The following is a 23,401-nucleotide window of genomic DNA, read 5'->3' as shown; positions in this document are numbered from 1 at the left end:
CCAGGGCACAGTAAAGGCGTGATGCCTGGCAGACGTTATAATGAAGCACCTGATGGCATTATTTATTGTCTTAGACACAGATGGGAAAAGAGTCCTAGGCTGAGTCCCAGCATGTCTCTTACCTATAGGCAATCAATATAAGAGAGCAGTGGGAGTCACCAAGAGGTGCTGATCCTATCAAACTCTTAGAGTAAAGTGTTCATTAAACACGATTCCCAAAGTGGACATGTCTACGTATCCTGAAAATATCACATTTGCTAAAATCCTGGTCAAATGTCAACTGTCCTTATTCACTAAATGAGTCCCCTGGCCCTCTTCTGCCTGCACAGGATAGAGGTTAGAAGCTGAGGTCTGTAGTTCATTGCTTCCCACTTGACTGCCCAGCCCCGGCTCAATGGCCAATAACTAGCCCTTCCTATCAAGAGACCCAGACACAGGCTGCTGTCCCTGGGCTGGGTTTGCTTACACGGTTTGCGGAAACAAACAAAATGGTCGCTTGCATCTTAATCAGCAGGCTCCCAGCTCTCCCATCCCTGTCCCCTGCCTTGGATACAGCCACATACCCAAACCCACACCCTCTTTCCACTTCCAGAATGGAATGGGGTGTCTGCAGCTCACATCTTTACAGCATGCAAACAATGCACTCTGGGCTTCCTCTGGCCATTAACCCCATATTCTCTGATCCGAGATCTGGAGGTAAATGTATTTTGCCAGCTGTGCAGGAGAGAGGAGTAAGGAGCTTGGGTAAGAGTATTTATTTTTCACAAGGCTTTGCAGCACCGGGTCATTTACACAGCTGCAAAAAAGAACACTCCCCCACTGTGGTGTGTGCAGAGGTCTTTAGAGACAGTATGTGCACCATGAGCTACACTACACCACAGCACTCTCCAAATGCAAAATATTTCTCTATTTTTGTGTAGAGGGGTGGCTGTTTGTTCCGCTGAGATTTACCAGCCTGGAATGAAGAGCCCTGTTACTGGTCTCAAACTTGGTTCAGCCACTTCCTCTCCTCCAACTCCACAAATAATGGGCAACACCTGGCTGGAGGGGCTCATTCTCCTGAGCTCTGGGCAGGACTGGACTGGATGCCTCACTTACCTTGCCTCGAACAGTCTCACTACTCCTGGGAGGTGGGCCTGCCGTTAGCCCCATCTTGCAGATGAGGGAACTGAGGATCAGAGGGGACTTGCCCAGGATCACACAGCCTATGAAGTTGTGGGCAGGGCTTTTAGCTGCCTGTCCACTGTTTCCTTTTCTTTGGGCTGGACTTGTTGCTGCTGGCCTGCCAGAGTCACCATGAGCATGGTCTTCAAAGACAGCAAGTGCTCTGAGCACAGGGCCCTGCAGCTGCATCTCCCCAGATCCCAGCTGTCAGTCACTGTCCCCTGAAGGCCCCACAATAGGCCCTTCCTGGAGCAGTGAGAGGCTTCTTGCCCGTGTGACCCAGGCACAGTCAATTCCCCTGTCTTCACCTGACTGCACCTCCACAGTGGAACTAAATGTCCCTTTCTCATGAGGCTTCAGGCAGGATGGAACCAGACCAGCCAAGTTTCCCTACAGCTGTCCTGCTCCCTTGGTCCCTGCCTCCTCCTTGGGGAACTTCAAACCCTAGACATAGTCCTCTTCGCTCTCTCGCTGGCTCATTCGCTCCAACAGCTCCCGAATCAGCATTCAACACACATCACTCTCCTTGTGCAACGCCATTATCTCCCGAGGACACAGGCTCCGTTGTCACGGCAACCAGAGTCCTTCCACCAACTCTATTTAATAATTTCTCAACAGTGGAGCTAGGCTAGCTTGGACCAGAGGAAGAGCATCAGGCTAGTGGGAGAAGCTAGAACCTGCTGGGTGTAGGATGCCTAGCCAGGGCTCAGTTTACCCATCTGTAATACAGGGGTGTGTCCACAGTGGGTGGACTGTGATTTTAGCCCAGGAAATCCTGAGAAACAGCTTTCTAGGTCCAAGAAGCCAGATAAGGGAGCTCAGCCCCTGGAGGTGGGTGGGACACTAGAGGGAGGCTTTCAATACACAGGATGAACCCAAGGCTACCCTTAGTGATGTATTCTCTCCTGCTGAACAGCCACCAAGTCACTTTCAGACACTGATGCCACCACCTCCATTCCCCAGCATCAGGGCTGGGGTTGATAGGGAGACATATCTTTGCCAGCAGTCAACACAGCCCTCCTCCATTCTGCAGAAGGCAAACTGAGGCTTGGAGAGCGCAAAAGCACTGCCCATGCCCAGGGATGATCCAGCTCTTCTTGGAATGTAGTGGAACACTGTCCAGGAAGATTAAGCTGCTGGTAACTAGAGAATAGAGCCTGAGTGTCCCTCTGTCCACTCAACCCAGAACTCATCTTGCTCTTGCCCCCACCTCTCAATGCTCTGGCCTCTGGGTCTCCCTTAAGGAACCACACAGAGGCAAGGACCTGCACTGGATCCCCTGTTATGTAGGGTACTAGCATTCCAGAAGACACTGGATTCCTGCTCTTAAGGAATTCATGGCTTTGCCTGTGAGCAGCTATTTTCCAGGCAGAAACAATGCCTGGTTTATCTTTAGGACTCAAGGCAGAGCCAAAGTCAGATTTGATCTAGTTGTTTGCCCTTGTCTGTCCCTTTAGATAGTTTGTTTAGACCCCTACAGGTCTCAGAGAAAATCTCCCAAGTGATGCCACAAGTTAATGTCTGAGGAGTGGCTGAGGACCCTGAGCTAGGGGAGGACCCTTGGTTTTGTGACCCCTCTCTGGCTCCAAGGCTGGAGAGGGGCCGTTCTGCTCTGGCCCAAGCTGATGGCATCAGTTTAAAGCTGTGCTGCTGGCAGCCCAGTGCTGCTATTAAACTCCTCCTGGGTTGCCGTTTTCATTTAATACCCTAGCATAATTAACAGTGCCGCATCTGCTCTGTCATTAGCAGTATTCACTGCCATTTGGAGAAAAGACTCTTACCTTCCCCAGTCATTAGTCTCGGGAGGCTATTATGGGGGAAATGGAGGAGAAAAGGAAGTGGGACGAGCAGCTTCCCTTCCCCCAGCCCTGCCTGCAGCACTGGCACCCGCCCATCACAGGAGCAGCCTGTTGTCCTGTCCACCATCCAAACCCGTTGGTTTTAGGGATAGAGAAAGTAAAGCCAGATGGGAAAGGACCTGCTATGGTCCCTGCAGGCCTGAGATCAGGCATGAGGCAGGTCTCCTCTTCCTTCTCAGGTCTGCAAGTGCAGGCCTTGGGGTTCTGCAGACCTGGGCAGACCCCCAGCTCTGCCGCGTGCCATGCTCAGGCAGCTCCTGGAGCTCTCTGGGCCTCATTTACTTATTGAGGATCCCAAAGTATTTGGCTCAGCGCTGAATCACAGAGCTCAAGACTGGAGTGTGTCCACATTTGGTCATTACCCATTGCCATGCTCAGGCAACCTTCTTTCCCTTCCCTGAACCCACTGGTTTTTGTTTGTTTGTTTTTCATTTGGTTTTTGTTGTTGTTTTTCTTTTTCTTAAATCAGAGGTGAGTCCTGCATCTCAAGCTCTGGAAACATGGACTTGGGGGCTTAGTTAACCAAAGCCCCACAAGTCAGCTAGGGTAGGCCACCGCAGGATTGCAGGATCAATAGTACCTGGGAAGCTGGCATCTTGGGGCTTTGCTCACTTCAGTATTGTGCCATTTCTACTTGACCTCAGCCTTGTGTGGCTGAGGTCACACAGTCAGAAACAGCAAATGTGCAAATGCAGAGAGCAAGTCCCTATTTCCTCACATCTCCCCACCTTATCTTACCTAGGTGCTTTTCAGAAGCAGTAATATCTGGAAAAGCACACAGGGGTTGGCATCAGCAGGACCTAAGTCCAAACTTAGGTGGCAACAGTATCATCTTCTGCAAGGGATAGGGTTGGAGGGTGATCAAGGCCCATCAGCTTCACCCGGCGACCTGGGAGGTGCTCCGTGCCCAGTGGTCAGTCTGGCTGGCTGGGTTCTGTCCCCACCTCACAGCCAGGGGAAGAAACAAATCCTCATGCTTCCTGCCTCCTCCACCACCCCAGAGGGAAGTGCCCCAAACCTGTGGCTTGTCACAATCACTCCAGATAGGAGTGAGGTGATGGCCAGGCAGGAGTTCCATCCCAAATCCCACCAAATCACCCTCTCTGCTGAACATGACTCAGAACCACACAGCCACTCCAACACTAGGTCCACAATGACCCAAGGGCCACAAATGAACACTTCCTATGCACTTCCTGGCTACCAATACCTTCCAAGCTCTCCGTACAACCTCATGGGAGACTGCTGTTCATTTTCATCCCAATTCATGCAGACAAGCACACTATGTGCAGGTAGGTGTGCCCTAGAACAACCCGTTCCCCCACAGCTGGCTACTGCTGGGGAGTGAATGATCACACTTTAGAATGCCAAACCCTGGGCATGACCAAGGAGACATTAGTGTCAGATCAGGTGAGGTCTGAACAAGATGCAGGACTCTTTCTCAAACCTCAACACTGCACCTTCCCGTGCCATTCTGCAAATCTCTACCCCTGCATGCTACATTCTCCCTCTTGCAGCTCCCCATTAGTCTGGCTCCTTCTTCAGGGTAAAGGCTTAGTAAAAATAATTCCCATTGGCTGGGAAACCATGGAACAGAGGTGATGGTTCAAGATTCCCTGAGCCTCGGTTTCCCCCATCTGAAAAATGGGATGACAGTAATAATAACAATACTACCATCACTTGGACCCCCAGGGCTGTGGCAAGCTTCAAATGAGAAAAAATGCTTTGGAAACCGAAATCCTACAGAAGTGTTAAGTGTGCACAGACTCACATGTGCAAAGGGACCTCATTTGGGTCAAGGACTTTCAGATTTGGGCTTTTGAGAAAACTAGCTTTAAAAAAAAAAAAACTGTCTCTCCTTCTTGATGGAGGATTCTTCTCCAGGATTTCAGGGATAGTATTTTCTTTGCACAGGATCAAAACACACCATATCAGCAAGAGCACTGTTTGCAAACTGTAAAGTGCTGTTCTGGTGACCAGAAGCAGTGCAGTCAGCTTTAAGTTGTAGCCATCTGCAATACTGATGCCAAATGTCTCTGCTCACCTCCTTGTGGTTGCTGTCCCCTCTCTGCACAGAGTGTCCGTATCAAACAATAAGGCCATGAAAGCAACCTGCTGTTGGTGTCTTTCAGGGCATCTTTGACCTTGAATGTCCCTCTGACCAGGGCTCTTTATCTCAAGAACTGATGTGAGACACTGATTTTGTAGACACTGGGCAGCTGACAGGTGGCCAGAGCTGCAGGTCTCTGTTTGGGGCAACCAGTGACTCCTGCCACCCTTTCCTCACTTGTGTGCCAAGATCCTGCCCAGGCCCAGAAGCTGGGGGGACCTTTCACAGCTGAGAGGGCCCCGGCACCCTAACCCGGTCCGTTCCACCTAGCTGCATATCCCCTGCTTCCAGAAGGCCACAGCTAATTGCTCCACAAGACCTGGCCTCCTTGTAATTTCCAATTTGTGAGGAATGCAAAAATAGAAGGCCATTTGCTACAGGCAGCTCGCATCGAATTGTATGCCACTTTTCGTGTCATGTCAGATCACGGTAAATGGAGCTGATGGCTTTGTCAGGCTGCTCTCAATGGCTTCTCAAGCAGTGAGATGGTGGGGAAAAAGGAGGAGAGTTGGGGAAAGGTAGCTGGAAGCACATCAACACCAGTTTAAAATGAACTTGACATTGAGGTCACAGACATGTTATAACATGCTGGGCACCTTGGTTCAAACCCCACTTGTGCAACTTAGCAGCTGAGGGACGCTGGGTACAGGTCCATCTCTCTACACCTTAGCAAATACCAACTGCTGTGCCGACGAGTCGGCTACCCGACTATGGCTCAATTGATGGAATGAGCTCCTTAAGTGGGGTGTCGTGGGCACTGCCAAGTGAGCCATGTCACCAGCTCGTTAGTAGCAGGGATTTAAGCACAGATTTATGGTGGAGCTCAGGCCATTTACTAGTCCGGCGATTCAGCACAAGTGCCTTATCTGTACTCCCTTTTTTCCCTCATCTACACAGGGACAATTCCACTATGTACCTCACAGGGTCTTATGAAAACTAAATGCAATAATATAAGTAAAGCGTGCAGCAATTTCCTGGCATTTTGTCACCATGCAGTAATGGATAGTTATTACTATAATTGGTAATATTATCATTGGAACAATATTTACTGGGTATTTTTTGCCTGTTGACGTCTGAATCTTAGAGGTCTGTGCTGAAATATCACAGCTTACGTTCACACCTAGTGCCTGTGCCAGGAAATGCTTATCTCTGCTGTGCAGGGGCTTTCCTCTGCCTCCATCTCCCCTTCCCTCCATTCCAGATGGAGGTCTTCAGGAAGGTCCAGAAGAGAAGAGGGTATGGATGACCATCCAGCTTCCTGAGATACATTTCCCGGGAAGTTCTAATTTGCGGTTCACACCTGGCCACCCAGCTTTTTTCCTACTCTCTCCACCTCCCAGTGACCTCCCAGTGACCTTCAGAGAATGGGACAAAGCTAGCAAGAAGACCACCTGGGCAAGGCAGTGGACACATGAAGATCTCCTCAGCTGGGGGACAGTTCAAGGTCATCTCTATCCCTGTGAATGCTAAGCCCTGCCTACCTCTCTCCAGGCTCTGAGAAGCTCTGGGACATGGCACGGTTGAGCTGAAGGGGCAGCTCTGATGTGGACAAAGAGGTTTGCTGCCACTCACTTTTCCATTTCTGCTTGGGAAGCAAGGTGATGAAGGGGCTGTCATTGGGTTTGGCATTGGGGGTGAGGCTGAGGGAGAGGGTGCTGGGATCAAGGGAACTCTCTGCACACCTTGAGTCAGGCCACAAAAACAATCTTGGTCATCCCATCTGCTTCCAAGGACAAAGGGGGTGGATTTGAGGATGCAGGTAACTGGAGATGGTGGGCAAGGCTGAATGAACTAGACAACACTCACACAGGGTCCATACAGAAGCAAGAAAGGGGGAGGAAAAAAAGTCTCCAAATTCCAAGTGACTTGGGACATCCTTACCTCAGATGCTGAGCTTACAACCAAGCCTAGTGACAGCATCCTTATGTGAGGGTGGGAACGACCTGGCACTTGTGCTTTGTTTAATGAGGCTCTTAGCATACCATACACCAGGAAGGTAGACAGCAGCCACTACTCTAATGGCAGGTTAAAAGGAGTTACAGTCCATCATTAAGTCCCATCCTCGCTAACCATCTCTTCACTACCTCACTTTGTGGATGTGAAAACTAAGGTCCAGAGATCCACAATAGGGCAGAGTTGGCTTGAGGATCAGAATAGCATGGTTCAAATCCCTGCCTTGCCTTCTCCTAGTTGTGTGACTTTGAACAAGTCACTTTCCCTCTCTTTCATTTTTCCCACCTCCAAAGTGAGGTGAGAAATCAGTTTTATGAATTGTAAGTGTGGAACCTTGCAAGACTTCCCCATTCCATTCCTCCTTTCCAACAGGGACTTGAACATAGCCAAGGTCACGGGATCATGTTCGAAGGAAATCCTCATCCGGGAATCATTCATTCATTTATTCCTGGCCGTGAACCAGGCACATTTTATACCCTTTCTGGCTCAGTGAGACAAGCAGGTATTATAGGTAGGTCTGCTAGTGCAGCCCTCACCTTCTATGCAGGCAGACTTTTTCTAAGACATTTACTGAGCTCTGGCTGTGTGCTGGGCCATGCATAAGCAAATTCACAGCCTTTGATACTTCTGGGTTGCCAGGCTTGTCAGATCCCATGGCAGAAAGAAGAGACACAGCTATGGTGCATCTCAGACTTGATGAAACTTGAATTTGCCTTGCCTTTACCCTGTAAGCTGCCTACTCCTTGGCCTCTAGATCCCTCTTGAAGTCCCATCCAGGTCCCAGTTCTCACCAAGCCTGGGCCTTTGGAATAAAGGGTTCCACACCTGAACATACCATTCAGTTTCCTCCCTCAGCAGCAGCCTCTCCTGTGCTGGCCTCAGGGAACCCCACTCTGCAGTTACTTGGAACATAGGCTGGGCTGTGTTTCACTGCCTGGGACTCACTGTTTGTCCTCTAAGGACTGGCCACTGAGCCAGCACTTGGCTGGAGACAGAGTGCTTTCTTTGTTTGCTGCCTGCCTGGTGATTTATTTCTGAGGTTCTAGGAAGGCTCAGCCATTTTGCCCAGCTGCTCTGGGAAAAAGGTCCCACCCACTCCCCCAGGGACTCACACCTCTAAGGGCCACTTCTCTTTCCCCTGTAGGGGGGCCTGAGGATACTCTGAACAGGACCTGATAGAGGCTGGCCCAACCCTTTCCAGAGGAGGTGCTCCAGAGGGAGAGAGAGAGAGAGAGAGAGACAGAGAGACAGAGAGACAGAGAGAGAGGAGAAAGCACACAAGAGGGCTTGCAGGACACTTGGAGTTTCACAGACCTCCTTTGTTTTGCAATTTGGAAGTTGGGGTAGACTTTGCAGGCTCTCTATGAACGCGAGTTCTCGGTGACCAAGAATCTAGGCAATACACAGCATCAAAATCAATATCCACTTTCTCTTCCAAACCCTCACCATGTGTGACGCAGGATAACCAAGGTTGACCTCAAATTCCACTCAGCTGGATTCCAGGGTGCCACTAAAGCTGAGAAGCCATTTTACCCACCCCATCCCCCAGAGTTCTTCATGGGGAGGAGATTGTGCTGCCTGGGAGGTCCCACATCTGGAGGAATTCTGTGGTTATCATTTGGCTTTTTAAAAACAGAATCTCTCATTGGGGTTCATGTCTATTTCAAGAGGATTTTAGCTCAGAGCCTCAGTAGGGAGCTGCCTGGCATAAGTTCCTGGTCTGAAGAGCTAGCCAAGCCGTAGAACAGGACATCTGTGGGTGCCACCCGGTTGGGACATGCGGATACAAAGGGATTGCGTCTGGAGACCCAATGGTCAGTGGCTGGGACACCAAGGTGGGTGGTGGTACCATTTTTCCTCACCCCCAGGGAATAGATATTGGGACATAAAGCAAGAAGGGTAGTGTGGTCCCCGCAGTGGCTACGACACAAGTCGTCCAGCCTCTTTAAGGACCTTCCACCGCCCATCTCTCGGGTAAAGCAAGGAGAGAGGCACAAGTGTGCTTGCGCTCAGTCCCAGCAGTCCTGTGCTTCTAACCCAACGTTTCTTGAGGGAGTGAAGTGACCCAGGACGGGAGGGAGGTGACCCACCTTACGGAGGTGGCCCCCCCATCCCGTAAAAGCCCTCGGAGAATAACAGTGGCGCGCGGCTCTATCAGTCTCAGCTGCTCCAAGACCCGGAACGTGGCGCCCCGCCCCGCAAACGCACTTGGTGCCATTCACTCCCGGCCCCCGCCAGCCCCTGGGGAATGAATAGGGCTGGTGCTTCGACGGCTCCAGCAGAACCCAGCGCCAATTCCCAGTCCCAAGAGCGCCACTACGGGGAAGGGGGCGTACGGTTCCCACGCCCCTCACTCGAGCCTCCTCCCACCCGCGCGTCCCCGGGTGAGCTGGGCGCACGTCGGGGTGGGCGCAGCGCCCCGGAATCCTTCGCGTGGCCCAGGCAAGAAGAGGCACCGAGCTGGAATCTCCTCGCCTGGCAGCGGCTCGGGGTTCTGGCTTGTCTCGCCCCGGCCGTCTCGGGCTCTGCACCCCGCGCACCGACGCCGGCCGCCTGCTCCTACCTGCGGCCGGGGCTGCACGGCCCGGGGCGGCTTGCTCCGGTGGCCTCGGGCGCGGGGCCGCTCCGGGCTCGGGCAGCGCTGCGACACCTGCTCCTCCGCTCCTGAGCTCGCGCAGCTCGCCCGCAACGTCGCCGCTCACTCGGGCTTCGAGGGCGGGCAGAGCGACCTGGGGTATGCGGGGGCGGGGCGAGGGGCGGGACTCCAGGAGACCGCCCACTGGGGGGCGGGGACTGCCCCCGCCCCGCCCCGTCCCCGTCTACGTTCCCGTTCCCGTGTCCCCGTCCCCGCGCTCCGGGCCCGCAGCCTCCCTTCCCTTTCTCCTCCCCCTCTCCTCTGCGCTCCCTCTCCCTTTCCTCTGCCCTACTTCCTCTTCTCTGTCGCTGTCCCCTTCCCATCCTCCCCTCTTTCCTCCTCCCCCGGCCTCCCTCCCTCTCCCAACCCCTTCCTCCTTTCTTTCCTTCCTTCCTTTCCTTCAGTCTCTTGGTCTCTTCCCTGCTTGACCTGGCAATCAGCCTGTCTTGGGTCTGTCCTTTAAACATGGTTTCCTGCTAGGCTCTTTCTCTTGCCAGCCTTGCAGGCCTGCCTCAGTTGATCTGTTCTCTTTTTCTGGCTCTGTCACCCTCTTCTCTCTCCCTGTGGGACACTGGGAGGGGGTGGGTGCCTTCTCTGCCTGCTGCTGCTGTTGCCCATGGGGGACATGGAGCTTCCAGGGTGGGATGAGAAGTGCTGGGAAGGACTGTCACAGGGGTTGGTCACAGAGACACAAGTGGCTCTGTGTGTGTGTGTGTGTGTGTGTGTGTGTGTGTGTGTGTGTATCCAGGTGGTAAACACCACAAAAGGAAACTACAGCCTAGAAACCCAGCCAGAGATGACCAAGGGCTGCCAGGCACCCTCCTTCCAGGTCTTGAGGTGTGTGGGATTGTCCAGACAGGCCTGCCTCTTGGCCAGTTCCAGCCCAGTGCTGGGGCTCCCTTTCCACCAAGTCCCCTCTGCCAAGTCCAAGTACTGACCTCCTACCCTCTTCCACAAAGGCTCCTGGGAACAGGGCCACAGCCGCCTGTCCCTTGGAGTTCCAAAAGGACTCACAGAAAGAATTCCTTCTCTGTAGCCTGACCTACTCTCCCCCCCACCTCTGTCCCTAGAGTAGCATTTGCTGATCTACCTCTCCCCCATACACATCGACTGCTTTACCTCCCTTACCTCTTCCATCCTAGGGTCTTTAGCCCAAAGCTCCCTGAGATCACCCTGACTTCTGTCTCTTTCCACACATTCTCATCCACAAGCATGTCTTCCTTGGCACCTCCCCACACCTACACACACACATGTACCATGTGCTGTGACTGCCATTAGTACCTCAAATAAACTTTTACTGAATGGGTGTGTCAGGCCCTGCCCTAGGCTCTGTGACAAAGTGGTAGGTGGGTGATCCAGATCCAGTGTGAAAGACAGGCTTTTGTCAAAGAGCTACGTATCCCAAATGACAAGCACTGCTAAAGGTGCACATTCTGGACAGGTTCCTGTCCAGCTTGGGATGGGCTGGAAAGGATGGGAGGAAGTGCCACTGAGCAGAGGATTGACAGAGCTATTTGGCTGGAGATTTGGGTATGGCTTTGGGCAAGATGGTGAGGGTAGCAAGAGTAAAGGTGCTTTTCTGATACTCATTTCAACTTCTTCAGGGGATAGCACCTCCATTTTTATTTGGGGGACCTCCCCCTCTACTCACATTCATATCATTGTGTGGGTTCCACCCTCCCAGAAGTGAACATGGACGCAGAGCACAGCTGATCAGAGCACATCATCCTGACCTCAGTGAAGGGACATGTAGCAGGTGCTGGGACAATGATACCTCCACCTGGGACTTTTGTTTGAGTCCCTGGATCTAGCCATGCCTGAGAGCAGCATCTGTTATTTGAACCATCAAGTTCCTTTGCAAGTTTGGGTTCAGTTCATGTTGCTTAAAACCAAAATATTTCTCGAAAGTTCAGTATTAGATTAAGAATTATAAAGTATGACTATACAAAGTAACCACAACCATTCCTATCATCCTTTCTTCCTTCAGTTGTCTCTCTGTTGCTCCCTCCTATCCCTCTAGACTTGTTTTACCCTTCTGCGAAAGTCACCTCTGGCTGTCAACTCAACTTCCTGGCTGACCATGTGCTGTTTGAGTTTTCCTCACAATATTTGCCACTCCCACCTGCCCCTGTGCTGTCGGGTCCCTGTCAATCTCTCCAGCAATGGGGAGCTCCTTATTCCACCTCATTTCAGATGGCTTCAGATTCAGACAACAAACTTAGTCCTGTAGGGTTCTGAGCACTGTCTCTGGTACAGTGGGCTACAGCTAAGGGACACTTTCTATGTGGTGAGGCGTCTGTGGGCAGGCTGTCTGTGCCTTTCCAAAAAGCCGGGTTTAAAATCTTTCAGAAAACTCCCAGGCATCCTCTTGCACTAGGTGTAGGCTCTGCAGAGCAGCATCCCCAAGTATAAATGGTCAGCTACTGGTAGTGGCCAGGAGAGTTTTCAGTGGAGTGGGATAATTTGGAGTGAAAAGATCTTCCTACCATCTCTTTAAAACCTCCTTGTGAGTCCCAGATTGGTGCTAGCCTGGACGAATCCCATGTCAACTAAGCCCAGACTTCAGCCTTGGTAGACGACGTTGGATGCAAGTGTCTCATTTGTCCTTGCATTTATTTTCATGGAGACCTATTTCTGGCAAGCAATAATGGTCAAAAATTTCCTTTTGAGATACATTTATTTAATCTATAAAAGGAAAATATTTAAGTAAATAAAAATAGACACGCTGCACAGATTTTTGCAAACCCTTGTGGCTGGTTTGCAAATGACTAAAGTTTAAAGTAGCCTAATTCAGAGAAATAGTTCATCCATGTGTTCGTTGACTCCACAAATATTTATTGAGCACCTGCTGTGTACAAGACGGAGGTGGGAGGGGACCAGACAAAGAGACACCACAATCTGTGGGAGATTGCAATAGAGAGGCCATGCTTGGAGCATGGACAGCTTACCCTCCATATTAAAGAACTGAGACTTGACCTTGAGGGGCACTGGGTAGCCACTGGATGCTCTAGAGCTGAGGAATAAGTCAGGTTAAGAAAGCTGAGGCTGTCCAGGTGTGCGGGATGGATGGATGGGGAGAAGACTGGAAGACTAGCTGGAGAGGATGTATTATGGATGTGAGGTGAGGAGGACCTGGCACCCGAGTCCCCAGCACACAATAAATGATAACTATAATAATCACTAGTATTGTTAATAGTGTCAGAAGCCTCTCTTCCTCAACTTGGGGGAATTCATCTAGTCATAACCTCAGAGGCCATCAAACAGGAAATGGCCCTTAAATGTCACTTAGCTGAACACTTCGATGGGTTAATTGAGGCCTAGCCAGGGCAGTGACTTGCCAGAGGGCATTTAGCTATCTGATAACAGAGCCAGGAAGACATCAACACTACCTATTTCTGAGCACTCGCTATCTGCCAATCACAAACACATGGCAAAACCAAGGCACAAAGAGGCCTAGTCACTGGCTGAAGACACACAGTAGGGGAGGAGCAGAGCTGGGATTCCAGCTCAGGCCTGGCCATGTCCAAAGCCAGACTCTGGGCCAGTAATGCATTAACCTTGCCCCTGGGCTTTCCTGCCAACCCAAACAGCAGTAGCCCCTGCTCAGGCCAAGGTGCTGCTGTGGGAAGACACCTGACCTGGGAATCAGAATGCCCGGAGCTGTCACCAACTGCCAACTGCTTTTGACCTCGGGCAAGTCCCTTCCTCTCCCTAAGCCCCTTCCCTGCCCCCTATAAATTAAAGTATCACTTTCTTTCTGCCATCTCAAGTCACCAGACTGTTGTGTAGAGGGCTCAGGAGCAAGTCAGGCCCCGGGTCTGTTGTCCCACCCCTCATCAGGCTTCCTGCCCAAGACCCCTATCCCCTGCTCAGGCAGAGTTGGTCCCCATGACAACATACTATTCCATCTTCCAGGCTTGCTGAAGTAAGAAAGAAACCCCTCCCGCCTAGGAAAATCACCCCTGTAGGGAAATAGGCCTTCAAGTGTGCTGCTTCCAGAAGAGCTGCTATTACCTTAACCACGGCCCCTCCAGGCCCAGGAGTCCCCTATTAGCAAAAGAGTCCCAGCAGTAATATGTGGAGAGCACTTGAAAACCACAATAAACCTCGTGGGAGATAATGGAACATGAGATCATTCTGTTATCTTATCCCTGAGTCAAGCTGGAGCACCAGCAGCCTCACTGTAGACTGTTCAAATATTTGTGCATGTGAGATCTGGAGAGATCAATACATAAACACTCCAACAGGCTGACACTTCCAAAGAGATGTGGTTCCAAAGGATAGGCCAGGCCACCTCAGGAGGCAACTTTAATGAACAGTTCCACACCACAAGCAGTACTGTGGGGAACTTGCTGGGTTTGGGGCAAATGACTTCACCTTTCTGGGCCTCAGTTTCCGCATCTGTAAAGTGGGAATGATAGTCATATTTATCTCCCAGCATTGCCAGGAGAAAGACAGCTCACATCCTGGTATGTGGTACATGCTCAGTACTAATTTATCATTCTGCAAGAGGGCTCCATACTGTATCTCCCCCATTGACAAGGGGCTAGCTGAAGGTCAAGGTCAACCTTAAATGCTCCTACCTTCAAAAATCTTGTCTGGGTTTTGCCCAACTGCATGTGATTTCTTCTTCCTGAGGATTCCCACACAGACCTTATTCCTGCTTTCTGTAGACACTTTGCACTCCCTCTTTGTGAGGACAGGGACTTTTGTCCCTTGGAAATCTGTACACAATAGGGTCAGTACTTGTTGACCTTCACATCCCATCCCAGTGTGGAGATCCTGGGAATCGTGGGTTCCCTTCTACATGCATTGCCTATCTCTGGACGCAAGAAGCTGTTTTCAGTGCCCTTCAAAAGCTTCCACCTCTAGGCCCTTGAATATGCTGCTCCCTCTGCGGGAACACATCTCTCCTCCCCTTCCTCACTCTGCAGGCATCTGCTTGGATGGCCCGGCAGTGCCCCCAGCCCTCCTGTGTTCCTGACCCAGTTCCTGTGTCAGCTTTTCCTATTTCTATCAAAGCAAGACACAGACTGGGTTTAATTTGGTTTCTTCCTCAGTCTCTCTTGCTTGACTATAGCTCCGGGAGACCAGGAATCTGCTCACGTATGTGTGCATCGCCGGAGTCAGGATGTGAGGAACAAGGCCTGGAATTCTGAAAGTCTTGGCTTTTCTTCCCTGGCACTGCCAGGCTCCTGGGAATAAGAGCTCTGCTAGCTGGTGTGCATCATTCATTCCCCAGATGGAGCTGAACATCGCCTACCACCTGTGTGTCTAACAACAGAGCCAGACTGGTTCCCATGTGCAAGGCACTGAGGACCCCAAGGCTCCTTTGGAATCTCAGGAGGATGAGGGCATCGAGGTGGCCAAGCTATAGGAAGACAAGGCCTGGAAAGGGACAGAGTGGCAGCTGGTGCTGTGAAAAGATGAGGGATATCAGAGTGGGAAGATGACCCCATCCCAGCTGGCTCTCCAGGAGCCACACAACCAGGGAGAAGTCATGCCTTTAAGATATGAAGTAAGGACAGCACAGAAGGATGTACTGAGCATCTATTCAGTGCCAGGGCCCTTCACACGAACCACCACTATCACCCTCCCAATGACTCCATCAAGTGGGGGGTATCTGTCCCATTGCACAGATCCCACTGAGACTCAGAGGTGAAACGACTTGCCTAAGTTCACATGGATAGCTAAGTCTTGGTTTGGATCCTGGTTAGCTGCTGACCCTCAAGGCCAGGGGGAGGGGGTCTGTTTAGAAAAGCTACTCATTTCTCAAAGTTGCATAGTCTGGGAGATGGGAGTGAGCTGAGGACTCCATGTGAATGAGGCACTGGAGGCATGCATGTGAGCAGGGCTCACACTTGCCAGTGCGCAGAGTCACACCCAGAGTGAAGCCATGGAGCACCTGCCGTGCTGGAGACCATCCTAGCAGCAGTCCTTACAGTAACCCTCTGGTAAGCGAGCCAGGTAAGGACAGTCCGGCATCCCTGTTCTAAAAGATGCGTGCTCAGGAGTATACTGTACACCCCGAGGCTGGGGAACCAGCACCTTAGAGCGGACTCTAATCACTTATAGCAGGAGGCCTTTCCTCGTGCCGAAAGTGTCACTCTTGGGTAAGGACTGTTTCAGTCCTATCCATAGAGAACTGGCACAGGGAGCAGATTAAGCATCAGTGTTGGAGTTAACTAGGAGGGTTGAAAAGGGTCACTCTCACCAGCCTGATAACATGTTCTCTTATAGAACCTGGGTGCAGTCACCATCTGACCCTTGCCTGGTCACACAAGGGGCTCCCTCCCTACCCCCCCAACAAATTCATTCAACCCCCATAGGCCCTACCTGGGTGGCTCCACCCTTGCTGCCTATTGTATTCAGAAGAGCGAGTCACTGAAGCCACTTGTCCTTAGCTCACCCAGGATGGAAATCCACACACTCAGAACCAAGTCTTGACTGTGGGGCCACCCTGAAGGCTGGCTGGACTGAATGTGGAGTTGTCTTCACCCCTGGTTAGAGGACTTCAGAGGGTCATTTCCTGTCCCCTTCTGCTGCATGAGTGGCCTATTCTGGAGGCCAGGGACATCAGCAGGAGTGGATGTGACCTGGGGAAGGGAGGACAGCCATACAGAGGGGTTCTATCCCGTGGGGAGGCTCGAGGAGATGCATGGGATGGGCCTGCCCCAGTGGGGGGGAGCCAGGGCATCTGTCCGCCCACTCTGCAGCCTTTGACTATGAACTGCTCCTTGGGGTGCTCATTTCCGGATACGTCCCAGCCAGCATGTGCTTGGGCACAGCAGCTTTTTGGGGTGTGGGACACCCCCAGGCACTCAGCTGCAAGGAATGGTTGTGGGAGGTTGGCCAGAGCACCTGGGATGGGTAGGGCCCTGGGTGATGAGTGACACATTGTAGAGGGGTCCAGCGTGTTTGCCAGCTGTCACTATAACAGACAGATTTCAGCCCATGGTTCCTTGGCCTTGTTGCTTCAGGCCTGTGGGGAGGCATAACATCATGGCAGGGGTGAGTGACAGAACAAAGCTGCTCCCCTCATGGCCCCTGAAAAACAGAGAGAGGACGAGAGCCTAGCATCCCACAATCCTCTTTAAGGACATGTTCCGGTGATGTAAGACCTCTCATTCCATCCCACCTTTTTATTTTTTGTTTTAAGTTTTTTGAGACAGGATCTCGCTGTGTAGTCAAGGCTGGCCTCAAACTCAAGCTCCTCCTGCCTCAGCCTACCAAGTGCTGGGATTACAGGCAGGTGCCACCACAACTGGCTTTGGCCCCACCTCTTAAAATTTCGACTACCTCCCAGTAGTGCACAGGTCGGTGACCAAGCCTTTAACACACAGGCTTTGGGGATACTCCATAGCCAAACCATGCAGTGGGCACCACAAAGGTAGCTGGTGAATGAATGCGGATGTTGTGGAGAGCAAAAAGTTCTTCATTTTCTGGAATTTCTGCCTCCAAAGAGTAGTGGGCAGTGGAGCACAGGAGTAAAGATTCCTGGTTCCTTGCAGGACCTCCTGGCTGGTGCTATGTTGGGCTTGTCCCCCGCCTCCATAACACAGACATTGCCATGACTTCCAGGAGAGGTGCTGGCAGGTGGAAGGAGTTCATGGCCCTCCAGGCCTGGCATGGAGCGGACGCCCCAGGGCAGTGGTGTCGCACGTCTCTATCTCAGGAAATCCAGAGGCAGCAGCACATGCCCTGCTCTCATTCCTGGCTATCAGAATGCTAGTTAATCACATCACAGTATCATTATTAAGGAGAAAAAAATTGATTCAGCTTCTTTATTCCAAATGGAAGATATTGATATTCCTAGAATAGTTCCAGGAGAGGGAAACCCGTGGTTAAAGGCTCCTTGGCAGACAATTTGCAATCAGTACACCAGGCTCCTGGCCAGCTGTGTGGTCTTTCTGGCTCTCTCTGATAAGAGGGACCAAGTGTCCACAGGAGGCCAGGCTGGGGTCAGACGGTCACCAGGAGACACTGAAATCCTAAGGGAAGAAAACGCCACAGTGCACTTGGGTTTCAGTGTTGCAGAAGGCCGTGGCTGGAGAACACTGGCAGGCAAAGGATGGGGACTCCCAGCTTTCTGTCCCCCCTCAGACTGTCCCCCTCTTCTCTCCAGAGCTCTCATGATTCCCTCTTTGCCGTTCTCTCTCTCTCTGCTTTCCTTATTTTGTTCTTTTTCATTTTCCCTATTTAAAAATATCGACTGAGCAAGCATTTTAGGTATTTACTACTTACACACTATTACAATATTTAAGACAGAAGTTCCTCTGAACAGCTTGCTGCCTGCCCTTCCAGGCTGTTCCTTCCATTTGCACAGTCTGTACATACCTAGAAAGCATGTAACATTGGGGTTTTATGTGTGTGGTTTGTGAGCTCTGATATAAAGATGACATCATACTCAGGTTATCATTCTGTCACTTGCTTTTTTCACTCAGGAATTCTTGACAGTTTTGCACTGTGGTAAAACACACTATGGCTAGTGTGTGGCCCCAAAGGTTCACGTGCAGGAAGCTTGGTCCTCACTGTAGCCATGTGGAGGTGGTGGGACCTTTAAGAGATGGGGCTTAACAGGAGGTGGTTAGGTCACCCTTAGCAAGGAAGAGGGTTGTTGTCCTCAATTACAGAAGAGAAGACTGAGGGTCCAGAGAGGGACAGGGATTTGTTCAAGGTGACACAGCTAGTGAACGATGGTTCCAACTCAAGTCTTAAACTTGAATCCAGCCTGAATGGGTAGAAGAGATGAGACTGAAAAGGGAACTAAGGAGGGATCATGGGCATGAGTCTAGGTGACAGTGGGGAGCCAAGGAAGGTTCTTGAGTAGAAGAGTAATTTGGAAGCTTCGGGAAGATTAATCTGGTGATGGTGTGTGGTGTGGGTGAGATGGAGACAGAGAGGCATCAATCAGGAGGTGACTGCAGTTATCCGGGGTGAATAATGATACGTGACAAGAGGCCCTGAGACCACACTACAATGAACCCCTGACTCTTCAACTGGGAGGGCCATATGCACAGCTCATGGTGTCCACTTTCAGGGCCACTTCATGAACCATGGTGCATGCCACTCATCACACAGGTGCCTGACCAAGGGGACAAGCAGGTCTGAAGTCCAGTCTGTGCTCCACTGGCCCAAACCAGGTGGTTCTATCCACCAGAGCAGGGCACTGCTCTGACTTATGCAAGACTCACTGAGGGCGTAAGCAGCCCTACCTATCACCCTTTCTTTGAGAAACAACATCCCAAGTTCCTCAGAAGACACCTCTCCACCTTCCCAGGTCCTGTAGGACCCTAGAGGTGGGTACATGACCCAAGTCCGGTAGGTCACGGTACCATCATCTACACTACCAAGGTGATTGGTTTAGGGAGGAGCACATGACCCAAGCTAGCCCAATCAGAATTAATCCTGGAATTTTGTTGCTGACAAGCATGGTGTCCAGTAAGAAGCATGTCTGTCTGAAAAGAAAGCCAAAACAGAGATAAATGCAGTCAAGGGACGGTAAGAGTGAGGCTCAGTCCTAATGAGTCCTAATGATCTCCTCTGAGCTCCTGGATCCAGTCATGCCTGAAGTCTATCTGCACTTTTCTCTTATGTGACCCAATGAGCCCTAGCTTAGGCCAGTTGGCCTTGGGATTCTGTCGATTGCATTCTAACGTGTCCTGGCTGATACACCAGAAAGGGTAAACATATCTATTGTCCATAAACTGAATTTTGCCTACCACCTGTTTGTTGTAAATAAAGTTGTATTAGAACACAGGCATGTCCTTTGTTTGCTCATTAAGTATGGCTACTTGAGCACTATCAGGCAGAGATGAGTGAGGACGTCATAGCTCTTGTATAGTTTGGATATGAGCTATTTCCACAGGTTCGTGTGTTGAAGGCGTGGTCCCCAGCTCTTAGCACAGTTGAGAGGGGACTGGCTTCATCAGTGAGCTAGCCCATCTGTGAGCTCATAGCTGAATGGGGCATTGGAGGCGGAGTTTGGTTGGAGGAAGTGGGTCTCTGCAGTTGTGTCCTGGAAGGGTATATATAGCTTGTCCCCAGCCCCTTCCTCTCTTATCTCTTAGCTTCTTGAGCCCCACGAGGTGAGCAGACTCCTCTGCCACTCACTCATGCTGTCAAGACCTCCTGCCTCACCACAGGCCCAAAGCATTGGACCCAGCTAGCTGGGGACTGAAACCTCTGAACCTGCTAGCCAAAATAAATCTTTCCTCCTTTAACTTGCTTTTCTCAGGTGTTTTGTCACAGGGATGAAAAGTGACCTAACACAGTCCTTAAAGCCTAAATATTTACCTATGTGGCCTTTTAAGAAAAAGGTCTTGGATCCCTGATCTACATTTGTGGAAACTGTGACTCAGAGAAGGGCTCATTTGAAGGTGGGGCAGAAAAAGTACTTGAACCCAGATTTCCTGACTCCCATTGAAGAGACCTTGGTGCTATCTGTCCTGAAATGTCCCTGGGTCTTCCTGGGGTGCTTAATTCACGCGGTAGTTGACTCCCTCTGCAGCCTCTTCGTGATGGTCCTGGGCAATACAGGAGCTGGGGAAATTGAAACCCATAAGTAGACAAGTCTCACACCCAGGCTGTCCAAATGCGCCCCCCAGGGATGCCATAACTGGAGCTGGAGCCAGAGCTGATAGATGAGTCTGCAGTTTGGGACCCTATCCAAACCCCCCAGATACCCCACTGGCTGTGCAGTCCTGGACTGGAGGAAGGCCCAGTTGCAAATGCTTTTTTCATCCTCTGAATAAAACAGGGCAGGGATTTGAATATGCCATCTTTGGAGGCCAAGAGGGGCCTGGAGTATAAGGGATAGGGCCTGAGGGAGCTCAGAGGGAAGGGAATGTACATTCTCAGAAGGCTCTCTGGAGGAGGCAGGCTGGAGTGCTCAAAGTTGAAGTAAATGTTTATGAAACCCTTTGCTACCTCATTGATTCCCCTCCCCTGCTCTAGCTCCCTTCACTCCAGCTGCAAGGACATCCCCTGGCAGGTCAAACCCATTCCTTCCTCAGGGCTCCCCCTTCTAAGCATCCTGTCTCAGAGTTTTGCAGGGCTGGTTCTTCCTCATCATTCAGGTCTCTGTCACTGACCTTCCTGATCACCTTTCTTAAAACTGCGGCCCAGTCCTACTCATTCTCCATCTGTTCCTCCTACTTATTTTCGTACATGGCTGGCCTCTAGGATAGTCCCTGAGTAACAAGACATCCGGCCGTTAACGGGAGCTTACAGTCCAGGGGGAACATGTGATTCCCTGTGGGTAAAGGGGTGCTATTCCATAGGTAGGGAGGGTAGGGACTGTGGAAACAGAGAGATGGGAGGGACAGCCCCTTCCTTGGTGACCAGGGGACTCTGGACTCCTGGCTCTGCCTCCCCTTAGTGTCCACTCTCAGAGCTGCCGTCTTGCCTCTGCCCCAGGCCTGGCAACCTGTGCAGCCTGGACCCATTGAGAAGAGCTGAGGGGTCCACCTGGCATCTGCCTCCGTCCCATATAAGTGCACTGCGTGTGCCAGGATGCCTCTCTGTGCCTCAGGGAGAGCTCTCCAGGTTGGATTGTTCTAGAGAGTTGTGCCCTTTAGGGTAGGAGGTGGCAAATTGGGAAGAGGGAGAGGTTGCTAGGGGTTTGGGGGGAGTCCAAGGCATGTGGATCCCCCAAGTTCCTTCTGGAAAAGACCTGTGGTGTTCCTCACTGAGTCCCCTCCCCGCCAGTGGCTCCCAAGGGGTCAGATCTGTCACCAGGAGTGTCTCTATCTCCAGAGTTGGTAGCCAGAGACAGAATCTGTGTTGCGAAAGTGGCACATGGGGCAGGTGGAGACAGTGCCGTGTGCAAAGTGGCAGATGGCCACAAATGAGGGGTGAATGAACCTGCTAAATGATCAGCCAGGAAATTGAGCATCTCGCCTTCCATCTGCGAGAGCCTTCTCCCTGTGGAAGCTAGTGTGCGCTTGGGTGGGAGTATGGGACTCATTCCATACATACAGCCGGGCCTTAGGCAGTGCTGGGACCAAGGAGAGTGCAAGTGCACGCATATGCATGAGCACCTTGCATGCCCCCCCACACAGATGCATGCCCACACTCCCTGCCTCTCACACCTTCCATCACACTGTCCATTCATCCCCAGGCTCTTGCACACTCCTCTCACACGCTTCTGTGCATTCAGGAAGGCCAGCTCATGTGTGCACAGACAGAGGACCAGCATCCCAGCAGGAAGATTTGCACTCCAGCCCTGGCTCTCACAGAGTCATGCAATGGAGCTATGTTTTTCCCCATGGAGCTGCACACATTGGGATTGGTGTCTTGACTGCATGGAAGTGGGTGGTCAGGTTGTGATCAGTGCACAGACGTCTCCTTGGTCCTCCCCAGGAGGGTCCCACTTCTCCTCCTTCCGGAGTCAGGCTGGCCTTGGAAGAGCTGAGTGTCACCTTCTGGGCAGATGCTTTAAGAGCTGGGCCCTGGCTCCTCCCTGTTGTCTTTGCCCTCTGACCTGGTGACCAGAAGAATGCTGGGCCCTGGGTTGCACTCCACGGGGAGCACAGCCATAGGCAACTTGCCTATTCACATGCCGAGCAGAGGGCTGCTTGCTACGGCAGCAAAACTCAGTCCCAGCTGACAGAGCAGGACTGCAGACACTCCATCGGCTCACGCTCCACCCACACCACCCACAGACTCACACTACTCACATCGTCACATTCCCACTCCCCCAGCACCCAGCAGGCCGGTGTGACAGGTAGGACTCCAGCCTCCCGAAAGGACCAGGGAGGATTGGGGAGGAGGAGACGCATGAAACAGATGTGCAGCTTCCGTGAACTTGAACAGGATGGTTTCATCAGCTGGCTGGGTGTGGTGGAAGGATGCAGACCTCAGCCTCACTGAGTGAGGACAGGGGGCACTTCCTGGGGAATCTGCAGTCAGGAGACTTGGTTGTGGGCCCCTCTTGGCATATAGCCTTTCCTAGTCTGCCCTTTTCTGGACTTTGGACTTTGATGCCAGGAAGACCCGGATTCAAGTCCCAATTGCTTTTCTTCCTGGTTGTGGGATCTTGTGTATAGGACTTAGCCTGGCTGAGCCTCAGCTTCCCTGTCTGTAAAATGGGCATGATTATTGTTGTCAGGAGGAAATGAGAAGATGCTCAGAGCATCTTTGCCACAAGGCTCTTCTGACACCCCTCCCTCTAGAAAGTCTTCTCGACCCTCTCCTTCCTTCACAAAACACTTTGTACCACTTTGCGTCAGATTCATACCCTGTTCACATCCCAGGCCGAATCTGCTCTGCACCGGACTCTGGGCTGAGGGCAGGGTTGGAGTTGAATAAGATGCCATGGTGGCCTTCCCAGAAGTGAACCTTGCTGACCTGTGACCATGCTGGAGGCTGTGGCTCTGCTCGGCTCACCTGATGTCCTTCGTTCAGACAGGCACAGGGGACACAGGACTGGGAGGCCCAGAGCAAGCCCACTGTGTCCTCCCCAGGCCTGAGGGCGCCCTGAAAAGAAGGCTTGGGCAGATCCCAGGAGACCCCCAAGCAGTTTTGCTTATTATCTGTTAGCTGGTCAGAGTCGACCATTAACAAGCCATCGCAGAGCTGTTCCCCGCACACGGTACTGGTGATGAATTAATCTCTTCTGACGGCTTGGAATGCTGACTCTGCTCACCCCCAGTGAGCTGGCCCAGCTCCTGCTGATCGCGT

The 23,401-nt window shown here is 51.7% G+C and overlaps 1 protein-coding gene across 1 annotated transcript in view; it reads right to left on the bottom strand.

Moving 5' to 3' along the window:
* Slc6a1 (solute carrier family 6 member 1) overlaps window positions 1-9,798 on the bottom strand; it is a 37,456-nt gene extending 27,658 nt beyond the window's left edge. Inside the window, exon 1 of the mRNA XM_074044427.1 lies at window positions 9,647-9,798. The gene's annotated coding sequence lies outside the window, so the exon portion shown is untranslated. The remainder of the gene's footprint in view (window positions 1-9,646) is intronic.
* Window positions 9,799-23,401: the final 13,603 nt, after the last annotated feature.

This window comes from Castor canadensis, chromosome 10 (genome assembly GCF_047511655.1).
Source record: "Castor canadensis chromosome 10, mCasCan1.hap1v2, whole genome shotgun sequence".
In the NCBI taxonomy this organism is placed as follows: domain Eukaryota; kingdom Metazoa; phylum Chordata; class Mammalia; order Rodentia; family Castoridae; genus Castor; species Castor canadensis.
This window is presented reverse-complemented; position numbering and strand designations above follow the sequence as displayed.